Consider the following 15,506-nt stretch of genomic DNA (forward strand, 5'->3'; position numbering starts at 1 on the left):
GCCAGGCTCATGATGCTTTGGGTCATGTTTCCTGAGGCACCACAGTTCTAGCCCCAGAATGGACATCCTGGGTCAAAAAAGGTCAACTCCATCCCCAAGACCATAGTACAGGCTTGAAGTTGCTTGACTTGAACCTTACATTCAGGGTAGTGACGAGAGATCATCAAATTCAATCCCTCTTGGACAGATGGAGGAAGCCGCCTTGGCCCAGGGGGGGCTTGGATTTGTCCAGAGTCTCACAGAAGGAAGCAGCCGCCCTTCCTTCCCCAGCCCAGGGCTCACGGAGGAATCTGAAATGCGATTGGCTTCGTTAGTGCTCCCTCCCATACGAGGGAGCAAGAAATATCTGGTTACGGGAAAGGACACAACTTGGAAGAAAAGAAAACAATGTGAAGTATTGTGAAGCAGAAACCACAAGGAGGAGCACGTCAGAACCCTGCAATGTCAAGAGCAAGGTTAACACGGAGAATTAATGAAACAGAACATTGTGTTCTGTTGCAAGCCACGGAGGGGGTGAGGAGAAAGTGTGGTCAGAGGTGCGTTCCAGGAAGACCTCCGTGGGCGTGGGCGTGTGCGTGTGTTGTGTGAGGTGGCTCCGAGCTGGCCCGGTGTGGAAGAGGCCTGGAGCCCAGGTTGGCAGTCAGGAAGAGGACATCAGAGGGAGGCCCAGCAGGGTGGATTCTGATTAGGGCCTCAGAGGTGCTGCAAGCCCCCTCCTGCTGGAAAAACATGACCCCGCACTCATGGTCTATGTATTTGTCCCACACGCTCTGTCCATTCTCTGGCTGCAATCTGGCAGCCACACACACCTCTAGAGCCAACGGTAAGGTCACCATGTTGCCAGAATCAGAGACTGGACAGCAGTCAATTTTCAGGTCCTGATTCTACCACTGCTCCTGGGCCTACCTTGGCCGTGTGACTCGAGGAAGACAGAAGGTGCCTCCTTGGAGCGCCCACCAGTTCTGCCCTCAAAGGCCCAGCAGGAAGTGTCCACGGCAAAGGAAAGCTTGGCGATAAGGCCCAATCCAGCAGCACGTGTGTGAAGGAGATGGACACCGTGAGCCTCTGCCTTTACCGCAAATGCTTTCTCGTAGCTCTTCTCCTCCACACCCGAGACAGAGAGCCAGCCTTCTGACTTGGTCTACCCCTCTTCTTGGAGTTGTTTGCCTTTTCCCTGGCAGTAGTGGTTTGATCAAGAGTGCTTGTCTTGGAGTTCCCCTCGTGGCTCAGTGGTTAACGAACCCTACTAGAATCCATGAGGACTCGGGTTCAGTCCCAGGCCTCATTCAGTGGGTTAAGGATCTGGCGTTGCCATGAGCTGTGGTGTAGGTCGAAGATGCAGCTTGGATCTGGTGTTGGCTGTGGCTGTGGTGTGGACCGGTGGCTACAGCTCCTATTCGACCCCCAGTCCGGGAAACCTCCGCGTGCCACGGGTGCACCCCTAAAAAGCAAAAAAAAAAAAATTTTTTTAAAGACAAAAAATAATAATCAATATGCCATTGAGGCATATTCAGGGGTGGCCTTCCCTGGGCCCTAACATAACCACTGAGGAACAGGAGCTAGTGAATAAATGAAACTATCTGCTCAGTATTTTGGAGAAACCCAAACTGAGACCTAGGTCTAGGTGACTCATGGTTTTGTGAACAAGTGGTTATGTGGTAGCCTGGGGTGACAGGGGTCAGAGGGCAAGGGGTGGGGCCTACATGTTGATGCTAAATATAGGTCTCATCCCGTCTGATTGCCTTGATTATTGCAGTGGACCCTTCCTCAATGGTCAGTTCTACCAGCCCAGGCCCAGGAAGCTACGTAGCTGGGCAACCCTTTGTAAAGTCCATTTCCCAGGTACCAAGTAAAGAGATATGGGTATTTCTCAATTGCTTCAGAACCCATAGGGGGAAGTTGTGTGCTTGGCACATCAGGAAAAATCTCCATCTGGCCTTATCTTTTTCTCTCACCCTTCCTTCTCTTCTTTCCTCCTTTTCCCATTCCTTTTCCAACAGAGATGGTGACTCAGCACTTTTTCTGACCCACTCCCCCTAGGGCACAGCTAGACCTGCGGGCAGTGTAACTTCAGACAAACAGGACTTCTGTTCCCCTCTGGAGGAACCCAGGCAGAAGGACGTATTTCCCCAGGAGGCTGGAAAATTACAGTCCTTCCCTCAGGCCCCGGCCACCTCTATCCCAGTTGGCATCTCCCAGGCACATGGGTTTCTAATAGTTTCTACCTTCCGGGCTCTGGGTGGGGCCATCAGGAAGAGGCCAAACCCTTACCTAGGCATTTAGGACACATCCCCATTGAGCCTCGCCGGCCTCACTCCCCACCTCCTCATCAGACACACTAGCTGCCTGGGATAGCCAGGGGCTTCATAAGAGCACCAACTTGGGTTTCTGACTGGCCTGAGATGCATGTCCAACCCTGGGTAATTTTCTTAACCTCTCTGAATCTCAAGTTGCTAGTCTGTAAAACAGTAGTTATCATAGGATCCATGTCCAAAGGTTGTTTGAAGGACTAGATGAAATGATACATATAAAGCCCGCACCTCCCACAATGAGTGCTCAGAACATTTAAGCTCAGTAGTCTTGTATTTGCTTTTGGGGTTGATGGTGACCAATAAAAGAAGACAACCTCTCGCCTGGCGCCAGGCAGCAGCCATGGCAGTGGCCACAAGGGGCTGGTCTCTAGAGCTTCTGGTGGTAGCTATGGTGGCCTCCTGGCTCTGAAACTGACACTATTAACAGCCTGAACCTAACCAGAACATAGATTGAGACTCGAACCCCGGTGCCAGGACTCGAACCCAGCCCAAACCCATTGGGACTTGAACCCATGTGCCGGGACTCCATCCTGGCCTAAACCCAGATTGGGACTTGAACCCATGGTTTGAAATTAGAATCACTCACCCTGTGTCTGAACTCACTGAGGTTCGGGTTCTTCAGTTCTCTGCGCAGAAGGAATTCAGCGAGAGGCAAAGTGATGGGCAAGAAATAGATTTATTAAAACAGGAAGGTTGTGAGAGATGCAAGCGGGCAGGCAAGGAAGCTCTGCCCGGAAGATCCAGCTGGCTACAGTTTTATCCTCCAAGGGGAGTGGGGATTGGAAAAGCCCTCCTCTTCCTTTCTGGAAGTAGCAGCTCCTCCTTGGAGTCTGGTAAGGCGTGTATTCAAATCAGCAGCAGGGCAGTCCTCAAACTCTTGCCCTTGGTCTGAACCAGAATGCAGGCCTCATCCCATCCCCACCCAACTACCTGAGGCAATTCTTGCACTTCCACTAGTTGAGCAAGACTGCCTTGTTCTGATGGCTTTTTTTCTTTTTTTTTTCTTTTTTTTTTTTTTTTTTTTCCGATCTTTGTGCCTTTTCTAGGGCTGCTCCCACAGCATATGGAGGTTCCCAGACTAGGGGTCCAATCAGAGCTGTAGCCACCGGCCTGTACCACAGCCACAGCAACACGGGATCCAACACGGGATCCGAGGGCGTCTGCAACCTACACCACAGCTCGCAGCAACTCCGGATCCTTAACCCACTGAGCAAGGCCAGAGATCGAACCTGCAACCTCATGGTTCCTAGTCAGATTCGTTAACCACGGAGCCACGACGGGAACTCCCTGATGGCTTTTTTGAGCAGTTTATTTATTCACAGCGACCTCCCAACGTCTGCGGTCCTTTATTAGGACTTTGATAACTACCTGTGCCTACTCCATCCCCGTCAGCTCCAGCTCCAGATAATCAGAAGTAGTCTTTGACCCCAGCAAGCTCCCAGGAATTTCCTGAGATGGTCACAGTAGCAGAAAGGCAAGGGAGGAGCAAGGAGCCTTCTCAGAGATTAGGGAGATGGGAAATCCAGCCATTTCACTGGAATATCAAGAGGGACTATAGGGAGTTCCCGTCATGGCTCAGTGAAAATGAACCTGACCAACATCCATTAGGAAACAGGTTTGATCTCTGGCCTCACTCAGTGGATTAAGCATCCGGCTTTGCCGAGAGCTGACATATAGGTTGCAGACGAGGCTCAGATCCTGCATCACTGTGACCATGGCATAGGCTGGCACGATTCTACCCCTAGCCCGGGAACTTCCATATGCCGTGGTGTGGCCCTAAAAAGACAAAGTGGGGGTTGAACCTAAAGAAAGTAGTACCACTACCATTTTGGCAAGGGTCCGAGGTCCATCTCCTGGTCCTTCTCTAATTCTCTAGTCTGCCCAGAGGGTACAACCTGGAGCCAAAGGGGAAAAGCAAGCCTCCAGCTTCAACAAAGCAATGGGGAGGCCAAGACTGTGGAGAGGTGAGGACACGGTCTGAGCCAGCAAGGATTCCCAGGGCCGACTCCATAGGCCGACAGCAGGCTGAGTCACGGCAGAGTCTGGTAGTGAGGCAGAATTTTAACTCAGGTCGTCAGTGGAGGAGCAAGGGCTTGGAAGCAGTCTTCCATATGGCCATTGATGAACATTGGCAGCTGAAGGGCTCCAGAGAGGGACATCCCCACAGGCCTTGTTGCCCAGATGAACATGAATCCCTCATCCCCTGTGACTCCGTTTACGGGACAAAGAAACTATGAGACTTATAGGCCATTCCCACGCCTGGGACTCTATTGGACAAGGACGGATACGGGTAATTGAACAAGGCCAATGGGAGAAGACCACATCTTTTTTTTTTTTTTTTTGCCTTTTCTAGCGCCGCTCGTGCGGCATGTGGAGGTTCCCAGGCTAGGGGTCTAAGATGAGCTACAGCCGCCAGCCTACGCCACGGCCACAGCCACGCAGGATCCAAGCTGTGTCTGCAACCTACGCCACAGCCCACGGTAACACCAGGTCCTTAACCCACTGAGCAAGACCAGGAATCAAACCCGCAACCTCATGGTTCCTAGTCGGATTCATTAACCACTGAGCCACGATGGGAACTCCCAAGACCACATCTTTTTAATAAATACTTTGCTTGCTTGCTGCCTGTGTGTTCACGGAATTCATTCTTCGACATGAGTGAGAACCCAGATTCCAGTATTATCTTTCCGGCATCAGTAGGGATGGCCACAGCGGCTGGCCATCCCATTGGCTTTATCTTTTTCTCCAGCACTATCCTGTAGCCCTGATGTGATGGAGATGCAGCCAATATTAAGGTTCTCCAGTGTGAACTGAAGTCTGGCACTTGCCATCAGCTTCTTACATGGAGTAAAACCTAAGTGACTGCAGCTACAAACCCGCAGCAGCCCTGAGGGCAGCTCAGGGTGGAGACCAGGGGTGAGGCCCTCTGTGCTCTGGGAAAACTGGGAGAACAGGCCTTATGTGCCCAATTCTTGCATCCCCTCATATCTAGAAAAACACTAAAATCTTCCTGGTGATGTCTGCTCCTTGTGACTGGTGGTGGCCTTCAGGAGACCAGCAACAAACTTTTCTAAAATGTGTGTGTGTGCTGCAAGCACCTCCCCCTCACCTTTATCCTACCCTGATATTCCTTCCCCCTTTTCCTCCTTGGGTGATAGTTCAGCCTGGTCTGTAAATGCAGTTACCTCCAAGGATGAGAGCCTGGTGAGTTCTGCAGGCTGTGAAGACTCAGGATACTGGCCGTGAGAGCAGCGGTGCATATCAAAGAAGCCCAGGCCTCTTTTGTTCCTGCTCCCTGTCCTCTGTTGCAAAAACCCCTCTATATCCCAGCTCCTCCCTCACTGCCTCAGAGTGGTTTCTCAGGGCTACCTGAGATGCTGTCTCCCAGGCGTAAGTCCTAAACTCACCCCAAATAAAACTTTAACTCCCAACTTCCTGGTTGTGTACTTTTTTAGTCGACACCAGAGAGAACTCTTCTATGGCTCCCCATTGCCCTTAGGCTAAAGGACAACGTCTGGAATGCAGCCCTCATGGAACTGCCAATCCAGCTCCCACACCCCCAACCAAGCCTCATCCTCTCTCTGTGTCCCCTTTCCCCTACAGCTGCCACCACCCATCCTTTGGCACTCCCAGGGCACTCTGCTCCCTCTGGCCTCCAGATGGTCATGCAGGCTCTTCCCTCAGCCAGGAATCCTCCCTCCCCTCTCTTTGCCAAGTCTTAATTATCTTTCAGCTTAAACATCCCTTTGCCGGGAATCTTTCTATGAGCTTCTGCACAAAACTGGCTGTAGCTCTTCTCTCTATGTCCATGGCACCTTGCCCTTGTTTCTCCTCTCAGCATAGTGTGACTTGCCTCTTCAGTGTCTCTTCCTGAGTGACAAGAAAAGAAGAAGAAGAAGAAGAAGGAACCAAATAAAATGTCAAGAAATGAAAAAGACTCAAATAAAAATTAAATCAATAACTTTAATAACATTAAATTAAGCCAAAAAGATAATTCTAAACTGAAAGAGAAATACGAGAAGTTTTTCTATAATAAAGCACAAAGATATAAAAATAGCACTTCATGTTGGTTAATAAACACGGGGAATGAAGTGGGAAGGTCTTGCCCTTGATCTCTAAATTACACTTGATGAGAATTTGAGAGTGAAAAAGTGAGAGCCTGGAGGAGAAAGAATTTGAGGAAATAATACATAGGAGTTTACAGAACTGATAAAACACAACAACTCTTAAGAGTCAAGAAGAAGTTTGGGCGGTTTAGCCTACCCTGGAAGCCAAGAATCTCCCTTAGAAATGCAAAGTACTTGTTATGCAAACGCAGAAAAAAAAGTCCTCTGGGTATTGCACTATCTCCCAAAATGTACAACGCATTCTGCCAGGGTTCTTGTGCAGATTAGATGCCAAGATTTGATTTGCACACGCGTAGAAAGAAAGTGTTCCAGCAGTTTAGCAGAACTTTCCTTGGGTTTTTCCGAAGCCCAAAGGGCAGGGCTGAGCCAACTGTAGGAATTCATCAAACATACCAGGGCTTGGTATCAGACCCAATGGGGCAAAAACTCTTCAAATGTAGCACAGCCTGGAGACAGGGAAAGGACAAGAGAGCAGGAATTTTGGTTACAGAACTCTTACCAGACCAGACCCATGACACAACCAGCCCTCTGGACAGGTGTCTCTGTGCCATGAGATGATGAGCTCCCCATCTCTCTGCAATTAAGCAGCAGGGCTGGGGTTTAGTCGGTGGGGTCAGTGCCCTCAAAACCCCCTTTCTCTCCAGTTCAGGGGATAGGGCTCCCCTTCAGCAAAGCAGGCCTGATGGAGCCCAGACTCCAGTGCGGACAACCAGGGAATCCTGGGGCAGGGGCAGGGGATCAAGTTACCCGGTTCAGGTTACCGTAATACCATCCTATGGGTCCTGTCCCTACCCGCAGGCAGGCAATTAAACAGTACTGAGGCTCAGGATGGCTTCCAAAACCTCTGAGAGGGCAATTTAAGGACCTTTGTCTCCAGCCCTGTCCAGGGAAAAGGCTTCATTTTCTGTGGTCAGCAAACATTGCCTGTCCCCTCAGCCCTGATGATAGGAGCTGAGCTAGTTTAGGGAAAGGGTGAAGCTCAGAAAAAGGTCCTGGGGATGGAGCAGCAAAGGGGCACAAGGCTGGGCAGGGGTGGAGAGTGGCACTGATGACCTGGCCAGAGCCTTGTCAGAGGAATCCTGACCCAGAAATCATATCAGAGTGAGTGGGAGGGGCAGAACATAGACAATAATAAACCCATCTGAGCACTGCCCATGAAGAGCGGACGCCAGGGAGCATGGAAGAAGGCTTAAATTTTTCTTTTTCATGTTCCGGCCTCACCTTCAGCATATGGAATGTCCCAGGCTAGGGGTCAAATTGGAGGGACAGCTGCAGTCTACACCACAGCCACACAGATCTGAGCTGCATCTGTGACCTCCACCACCGCTCACAGCAACATTGGCTCCTCAACCCACTGAGCGAGGCCAGGGATCAAACCTACATCCTCACAGAGACAAGGTAAGGTCCTTAACCCGGTGAGCCACAGTGGGAACTCCTGCTTCCCTTTTAGGATGGGGAAACTGGAGTGTTCTTTAATGCTGAAGGGAAGATGCTGGCAGAGACCAAGGCTGAGACTGCAGGACAGAGGGGAGGAATAAGAGGCGATCCAGGTCCTGAGCTGGCAGGAGATTTGAGGATGGCAGGGAGCAGGATTGATGATAACCAGGGGGCAAAGGAGCATGAGAATGAGGTGGGTGAAGGCAGGGTTCTGAGGGGAACTAGAAGGATCCTTCTCAGGCCTGGAGGAGAGAGGTTTGGGGACAGAGGGGAGGCTGCCCTGAGTAAGAGGGATGAGTAAGAGACAGTGGCCAGCCAGAGAAGCTCTGGAACAGTCACAGAGGAAGGACCCAGACAGAGATGAGCTGAGGCCCAGCAAGTAGGGAGCAGCTAAGCGAGGGCAGACCTCGCCTGGGACAGGGTGGACAGAGCCTGTGGAGACCTGCTGTGCCGGGGAGGGTGAGCGCCGAGGACCCGCCCACAGGGCCCCAGCTAGCTCCTCCACAGGGGCTGTTGTCACCCCTCAGGGCCCAGTCTGGGGACCTTGCCCAAGTCTACCTCCACCGCAAGCAGAAAGAATAGCACAAGGAGGTTTACTCAGTGTTCTGTAATAACCTATATGGGAAAAGAGAATGGATATATGTATATGTATAACTGATTCATTGCGTTGTAAACCTGAAGCTAATACAACATTGTAAATCAACTCTATCCCAATACATTTTCTTTTTTTTTTTTTTTTTTTTTTTTTTTGCTTTTTAGGGCCGCATGTGGAGGTTCCCAGGCTAGGGGTCGAGTTGGAGCTACAGCTGCCGGCCTCCGCCACAGCCATCCCTCCTGAGCACCTCCACAGGCCTCTCTTGAAAATGTCAATCTCAAATAATGCCTGGAGGACCCAGTTCTTGAGCCATGTTGATTTTTTCTTTTTTTTTCATTTAACCTTCATCCTCTCCATGCAGCAGCATCATCCTCATTTTACTGAAGGAGCCCCGAGGTTCAGGGAGGTAAAGACATTTGCTCAAGGTGACTCAGCCAGGATTGCCCAGGTCTGTCTGGCCGCAAAGCCCCTCCTTTCTACTTTGCTACTGTTAGAACCAGCTGGATGCATCTGCCCCCCTCGGACTACATGCTCTATGGGGGCAGGAGTGGGGTCTGCCTCATCCCCATATCACCAGCTGACCCCACATGGTACCCGAGAAAATTTTTTTTAAATGTTATTGCGAGGAGTTCCCTTCACGGCTAAGTGGTTAACGAATCTGACTACCAATCATGAGGATGCAGGTTTGATCTCTGGCCTCGCTCAGTGGGTTAAGGATCCAGGTTTGCTGTAAGCTGTGGCATAGGTCATAGACTCAGCTCGGATCCTGCGTTGCTGTGGCGGAGGCCGGCAGCTGTAGCTCCAACTCGACCCCTAGCCTGGGAACTTCCACATGCGGCCCTAAAAAGCAAAAAAAAAAGAAAGAAAGAAAGAAAGAAAATGTATTGGGATAGAGTTGATTTACAATGTTGTATTAGCTTCAGATTTACAACACAATGAATCAGTTATACATATACATATATCCATTCTTTTTTCCCAAATAGGTTATTACAGAACATTGAGTAAACCTCCTTGTGCTATTCAGTGGGCTAAGAAAGGTAATAACACGATCTGATGTTTGTTTTACAGATATGTTCAGAAAAATCCAATCTAATAACCTTTAAAATTTCCAAAGAGACATCTACCGCAGAATGCTTTTTTTTTTTCCCTTCGGTCTTTTTAGGGCTGCACCTGCAGCATATGGAAGTTCCCAGGCTAGGGGTGGTCGAATCAGAGCTGTAGCTGCCAGCCTATGCCACAGCCACAGCAACACAGGATCCAAGCAGTGCCTGCGACCTACACCACAGCTGACAGCAATGCCAGATCCGTAACCCACTGAGTAAGGCCAGGGATTGAAACTGCCTCCTCATGGATGCTAGTCAGATTCGTTTCTGCTGAGCCACAAGGGGAACTCCCATTTGTGCCACATTTTAGATTCCACATATAAGTGATATCATATAGTATTTGTCTTTCTCTTTCTGACTTACTTCACTTAGAGTGAGACTCTTTAGTTGCCTCCATGTTGCTGCAAATGGCGTTATTTTGTTATTTTTAGTGGCTGAGTAGTATTCCACTGTGTATATGTACCACATCTTCTTACTCCATTCATCTGTCGATGGACATTTAGATGGTTTCCATGCCTTTGCTATTGTGAATAGTGCTGCAATGAACACAAGGATGCAGGTATCTTTTTGAATGAAAGTTTTGTCCAGATATGTGCCCAGGAGTGGAATTGCTGGATCCTATGGATTTGCTGGATCTATATTTAGTTTTCTGAGGAACCTCCATACTGTTTTCCATAGTAGTTGGACCAATTTGCATTCCCACCAAGAGTGAAGGAGGGTTCCCTTTTCTCCACACCCTCTCCAGCATTTGTTTTTTGTGGACTTATTCACGATAGCAATTCTGGCCAGTGTGAGGTGGTACCTCACTCTAGTTTTGATTTGTATTTCTCTAATAATTAGTGATGTTGAGCATTTTCTCCTATGTGCCTGTTGGCCATCCATATGTCCTCTTTGCAGAAATGTCTATTTAGGTCTTCTGCCCATTTTTCAGTTGGGTTATTTGTGTTGTTGTTTGTTGCTGTTGTTGTTGTTTCTGTTGAGTTGTATGAGTTGTTTGTATATTTTGGAGATTAAGCACTTGCTGGTTGCATTGTTTACAACTATTTTCTCCCATTCCGTAGGTTGTCTTTTTGGTTTTTTTATGGTCAAGAAAATTTATTGAGAAGAAGACCCTAGAGACAAATCCTCTAGTCTGACCCTTTCATTTTACAGATGAGGAAACAGAGGGTCAGGGTCGCACAGCAAATCGGTACTGGTGCTGGGTTAGGACACAGGTTTCTGACTCAGAAACCAGAGCAAGGCCCACAGAATCCAGCATGAGGCAAGGTTCTCCTCTCTGGGACAACATTGTCACTTGCCCAGTGACATTGTAATAATCGCCTAATTATTTTCCTGCTAACATTATACACCCTGAACCTTAGGTCAGAAACAGGGTCCAGGGCCTGGGAAAGCTGCCCATCCTACCTCCCTGGTCCCTTTGACAAAGGAAACCACCAGGAAAGAACTCAGCCACCCTGTCTAAGCAGGTCTGGGCCAGGGGTCTCAGTCTATGGGCCAAGAGGTTAGGTTGGGGCCCACTTTGGGACAGCAGGGGAGATACAGATCAGAAATATTTGTGGATATGATTTGGGGAAGCAGCTGCAGAGCCAAGACCCAAAGGATGAGTAAGAGGGAGCCAAACAGAGAGGGCTATGGGAAGGGTATTCCAGGTGGACAGAGCAGCAAGAGCAAAAGCCTGGAGAGAGAGGAGTAAAGAGGATATTCACAAGTTATAAGTTCAGTGTCACCATGATGAATGTGCCATGAGAGGCAGGGTTCAGTAGAGGAGAGGGAAGTAGGGTACAGGACTGAGCCAGGCCAGAAACCCTTCCCATACAAGGAAGAGAGTGGCATTGGGCTCGTTAAGTAGGGATCGTGGAATGAGGAAATACCAGGGAAGGGAGCAGAGCAGAAACTATTCGAATCATGGCACTGCCCTGTCTAGAAACTGCTAATGGGATCACAACTCTTACCCTTGGGATGGCAGCCAAACACTTTGCCACCCAGGCCTGGCACAGGCTGCTTCCTGCAGCTCACTCTGGTGTCCAGTCCCCACCTGCACCCTGCAGTTTCCTCCTCATCTCCTGTTCATCATGCCCAGGACAACCTCTGCAGCTCTGCTCCTGCTGTCCCCTCTGACTAGAACGCTCTCCCAGCTCAAATGGCCCTTCCTCCAGGAAGTCTTCCATGCCCCACCTTGCAACTCATCTCTCACTATTCTGTCTCAAGGTCCTCAGTGCTGGGCTCCACTGTAGCTCTGATAACACACTTTCATAATTCCACAGCAGGAAGGAGAAACACGTTATTTTTAAAAGCCATGTGCAGGCTGGGCCCGTTGGCTTAGGAAGAAGGTAGAATTGTTCTTAGGGGGGAAAAATGTTCTTTTGGTTTGAGAAAGACCGTAAGAGGTAAATTCTGATGAAGTGCCCCAGCCACAGGTTAGCTGTGAGCTGAGTGGACAAAGAGACTGCAAAGCGCTCTGTGAGACGTTTCCTTCCCAGTGCTCTGGGATCTCTCTGTGCTGCTCTCCCATTCTCTTCCCAGTGCCCATGCAGGCAGCAAAGGCTGCAATTCTTTGCAATCACAGTGAAATTTTTGATTCGGGTTGCAAAAGCCAAGTTGCAAAAACCCAGACTTTTGAACTTCAAAAGCCTACACCCTGAAAGATTTGGAGCATAAGCTCAGTAACATAGATGGAAGAGCTCCCGTTGTGGCTCAGCGGAAATGAATCCAACGAGGCACAATAAGGTTGCTGGTTCAATCCCTGGCCTTGCTCAGTGGGTTAAGGATCCGGCGTTGCGGTGAGCTGAGGTGTAAATCAAAGATGCAATGCAGCTCGGATCTGGTGTTGCTGTGGCTGTGGCCGTGGCTGGCAGCGGTAGCTCTGATTGGACCCCTAGGCTGGGAACCTCCGTATGCTGCAGGTGCGGCCCTAAAAAGCACACACACACACAAAAGGAGTACATGAGCCATTGGTGCCACCTTCCCACAGCTGAGACGGGGACGGAACTGGGGGAGAGGACGAGAGAGAATGAGCCAGGGGTGAGGAAGAGATGAGACTGATGCGTCCCTGAGAAAGTCGTGGTGTTGACTATACGGGAATTCAGAGAGCTAAAAGGAACCCCCGCCCTTCCCTGGCCAAGCCCAGGAAAGCAGCACAGCCCAGGTGGCCCTGGAAAGGTATGAGGAAAGGACTGCATGGTGACTCTAGGCTGATGGGTCTTCGCAGCCCCACAGCCAGGCAGCAGGTGAATGTTCTGTGCACCCATGTGGGGTTCAGGCTGGGAAGGAGCTGAGCCTGGAGAGACCTTGTGGATGAACGTGAAGGAAGACACCATGGCCACCCCGCAAACTGACAGTCAGGGTGAGATAGAACCTTGTGCATTCAGGATTTCCCATCACGGCAGAGCAGAAACGAATTGAGTAGCAACCATGAGGATACAGCTTCAATCCCTGGCCTCGCTCCGTGGCTAAAGGATCTGGCATTGCCGTGAGCTGCGGCGTAGTTTGCAGACACAGGCCCGCAGATACAGCTCCACCTCAGCCCCTCACCTGGGGACCTCCATATCGCTGCGGGCGTGGCCCTAAAAAGACCAAAATAAATAAATAAATAAAAAGAACCTTGTACATTCATGGCACACTCCACAAGAACAGACACCCCACACCTCCGCCTTGCCAGTACTACGGTGACTCTTAGAACTGGTCACACACCTGGCAGGAGACAGGAGACCTGGGAGTAGCTGGCATACGTCTCTGTAGGAAGGGTGTTGGCAAAGAAAATGAGTTTAAATGTAGAGAAATAACCTTTCATTTCTTACAGCCTCACCTTTACAGCCCAAGACTGTAGCAGTTGGATGGCTCTGCCTCGGCAAATGAGAATGCATTCAGTTAAGGAGGGAGAGGAGGATTGAGAGTGGAGAGGGTGGCAGAAAGCCTTGACTCAAGAGTGGACACAGGATCAGCAAAAATACCCCGTGGAAGGGAGGGCCTGTGACTTGTCCCTAAAGGGAGTCTAATAGTCACATGCAAGTTCTCGTCCATCCTAATCTTTGCCCCAGCTCCCCTCTGTGGCCCATACCTTCACTGTCACCCACAGCACACACTAGCCTTGCGTGAGGGATGCTTTGGGGGGATACGGGAGGAGGCGCAATGGTTGTGGACCCAAACCGTAAAGGAAGAAGATAGCACTGCCAGTCAGACATTGGCTGGGGCTGGAATTCTCTCCAAGGCTTCCTTGCTCACAGGCCCCTTACATGTCACCTGGGCCCTCCGCTAAGGCTGTTGGCCAGAACACCTGCCCGTGGCCTCTCTGGATGGCCTGGGCTTCCTCAGAGCATAGAGGCTAGGTTCCAAAAGCAAGCATCTGAAAGAGAGCCTGACGGAAGGTCTTCACGCTATATAATCTCACCTCGGGAATCACAGAGCGCTGCCTTCCCCTCTTTCTGTGTATGAGAAGCAGATCACTGGGGCCGGCCCGTAGTCAGGGGGCAGGAAATTAGACTCCACTTCTTGAGAGGAAGAATTTGAGAGTTCCCATCGTGGCTCAGCTGAAACGAATTCGACTAGTATCCATGAGGATATGGGTTTGCTCCCTGACTTCGCTCAGTGGATTACGGATCTGGCATTGCCACCAGCTGCAGTGTAGGTGGAAAATGCAGCTTGGATCCCGAGTTGCTGTGGCTGTCTTGTAGGCCAGCAGTAGTAGCTCCTATTCAACTCCTAGCCTGGGAACTTCCATATGCTGCAGGTATGGCCATAAAAAAAAAAAGATAGGAAGAATTTGTAAACATGTTTAAGAGCACCCCAAAGAGGAGTTCCCGTCGTGGCTCAGTGGTTAACGAATCCAACTAGGAGACATGAGGTTGCGGGTTCGATGCCTGGCCTTGCTCAGTGGGTTAAGGATCTGGCGTTGCCGTGAGCTGTGGTGTAGACTGCAGACACGGCTCGGATCCCGAGTTGCTGTGGCTGTGGCGTAAGCCGGTGACTATGGCTCCAATTCCACCCCTGGCCTGGGAACCTCCATATGCCATGGGTGCGGCCCTAGAAGAGACAAAAAGACAATAAATAAATAAATAAGAGCACCCCAAAGACCAAGTGATCACCAAAAGAAACATAAGCCCCTGAGAATCTCTGAAAATATTGTGAGGGTCATGCAAGTTTTCCCACCATGTGTTGAAATGCATCCGAGGTAATTTATTTGAGTAGCAAAGAACAGTCAGTATGACCTCAAAAGTTAGTGAAGTTGGTAAACCCAGGACAGTACTGCCAGTTTATCTGTTTGACACTCCGGTAAACAGTAAGCTCACTACCCTCTGCCTGGGTCCTTGGACTGTGTTGATGAGTGAGTAACCCAGAACAATTGAAACGGTTCAGGGTGTCTGCTTCCATCATAGAAATTTGCTTGCTTGAAATTTGACAGCTGTGCAAAATTCATGGTGCTCACGACAAGCATTGCTACAAGAGAAGGTAGAGCAACTTGCAGACCTAGGAATGAGTACCTGGAATTGACTTTGAGACTGACCAAGACTCTGCTGGATGCACACAGAGGTGGGTAATGGTTCCTCCAGGGATCAAAACGCCACAGACTAAACCCGCAGTTAAAATCAGCATAGATGGATTGAAAAATGAACGCCTGCACAACATGGTTTGTGTCTAGTTGTGAAACAATCAGACCATATGTATTGCAACCATGTCTGCGAGAGGGAAAGGACAAGACAAAGGCAGAAAATGTGAATGGAGTTCTGCTAAAAGAAGACAGAGGAAAAGAACAGGGTTCCCACTGTGGCTCAGTGGTTAACGAACCCAACTAGTAACCCATGAGGTTGCAGGTTCGATCCTGGGCCTTGCTCAGGGGGTTAAGGATCTAGCATTGCGTGTGAGCTGTGGTGTAGGTCGCAGACGTGGCTGGGATCCCGCGTTGCTGTGGCTCTGGCTTTGGCGCAGGCCGGCAGCT

This window comes from Phacochoerus africanus, chromosome 8, assembly GCF_016906955.1.
Source record: "Phacochoerus africanus isolate WHEZ1 chromosome 8, ROS_Pafr_v1, whole genome shotgun sequence".
NCBI classification, from domain to species: domain Eukaryota; kingdom Metazoa; phylum Chordata; class Mammalia; order Artiodactyla; family Suidae; genus Phacochoerus; species Phacochoerus africanus.